Source organism: Calidris pugnax, unplaced genomic scaffold (genome assembly GCF_001431845.1).
Source record: "Calidris pugnax isolate Ruff unplaced genomic scaffold, ASM143184v1 scaffold541, whole genome shotgun sequence".
NCBI lineage: Eukaryota > Metazoa > Chordata > Aves > Charadriiformes > Scolopacidae > Calidris > Calidris pugnax.
This window is the reverse complement of record NW_015091272.1, coordinates 234,353-236,011: the sequence shown is the minus strand read 5'-3', so window position 1 is coordinate 236,011 and position 1,659 is coordinate 234,353. Positions and strand designations below refer to the sequence as shown.

The 1,659-nt window shown below is 60.9% G+C and overlaps 1 long non-coding RNA gene across 1 annotated transcript; it reads right to left on the bottom strand.

The window, feature by feature from the left end:
• Positions 1-129: 129 nt before the first annotated feature.
• LOC106898960 lies at positions 130-1,659 on the bottom strand. Its single transcript, XR_001413997.1, has 3 exons — positions 1,602-1,659; positions 308-442; positions 130-216 (listed from the first exon to the last, which is right to left on the bottom strand). It is a non-coding gene; the product is annotated as an uncharacterized LOC106898960 (long non-coding RNA).

Below are 1,659 nucleotides of genomic sequence, written 5' to 3'. Positions count from 1 at the left end.
CGGGGGGGGGTCTTCACCATGACCCCCCCATTGCCTCCCCAAGTGGTGGGAGACCCCAGTGTGGTGGGGGTGAGAGGGGTGATGGGGATTTTGGGGACTGAGACCTGATGTCTTCGCCCCACGGGTGGCTCCGGCCCCTCACCTGATGTTGAGGTCCAGCAGGATCTGCTTCTTGTGGGCACCGGGGTGAGCCCGGACCCCCAGGACCCGGAGAGGCTGCGAGGGGGGGTGGGCAGCGGTGAGTGGGGGGGTGGGATTGATGGAGGGGGGCAATGGGGGCACCCCCCCGCCCCGAGGGGAGCCCTACCTTCTCGCCCATGTCCACCTTGGTGAAGGTGAAGGTCTGGAGGTGGGTGTTGGAGGCGCGGATGGCCGGGGCGATGTTCTCCACCAGCAGCTTCTCCATGTACTGCCCGAAAAAGGGCCAGGCCTGGGCCAGGACCTGCGGCAGCCGGATGGAGGGACAGATGGACAGAGGGATGGAGGGATGGATGGACAGAGGGATGGATGGAGGGACAGATGGACAGATGGACAGAGGGATGGATGGAGGGACGGATGGACAGAGGGATGGACGGATGGATGGAGGGACGGATGGAGGGGGGGAGAGACAGAGGAACGAAGGGATGGATGGATGGATGGAGGGATGGATGGATGGATGGAGGGACAGATGGAGGGACAGATGGAGGGGTGGAGAGACAGAGGGACGAAGGGATGGATGGATGGATGGATGGAGGCAGAGATGGATGGAAGGATGCAGGGAAGGATGTAGGGATCAAGGGAGGGATGCGGGGTTGGAGGGATGGATGAAGGAAGGGAGGGATGCAGGGAAGGATGGAGAGATGGATGGATGCAGGGATGGATGGAGGGACAGCGGGATGGATGGACGGAAGCAGAGATGGATGGAAGGATGCAGAGAGGGATGTGGGGATCAAGGGAGGGATGCGGGGTTGGAGGGATCCGGGGATGGAGTCAGGGATGGAAGGATGGATGGAGGAAGAGAGGGATGCAGGGATGGAAGGATGGATGGAAGGAAGGATGGAGGAAGAGAGGGATGCAGGGATGGAAGGATGGATGGAGGGAAGGATGGAGGAAGAGAGGGATGGAGGGATGCAAGGGATGGAAGGATGGACGTAGGGAAGGATGGAGGGATGCAGGGATGGATGGATGGAGGAAGGGATGCAGGAAGGGATGGAGGGATACAGGGATGGAGTCAGGGATGGAGTCAGGGATGGATGGCTGGAGGAAGAGAGGAATGCAGGGATGGAGAGATGGAGAGAGGGAAGGATGGAGGGATGGAGAGATGGATGGAGGAAGGGATGAAGGGAAGGATGGAGGGATGGATGCAGGAAGGGATGAAGGGATGCAGGGATGGAGTCAGGGATGGAGTCAGGGATGGATGGCTGGAGGAAGAGAGGAATGCAGGGATGCAGGGATGGAGGAAGGAAGGGATGCAGGGATGCAGGAAGGGAAGGATGGAGAGATGGAGGGATGGATGGATGGAGGAAGGGATGGAGGGCTGGATGGGGGAAGGAAGGGATGCAGGGATGGAGGAAGGGAAGGATGGAGTGACGGAGGGAGGGAAGGACAGCCGGACACCTCACCTTGTTCAGCCATTCTGCCCGCTCCACATCCGGGAAGCTCACCTGGGGGGCAGAGGGG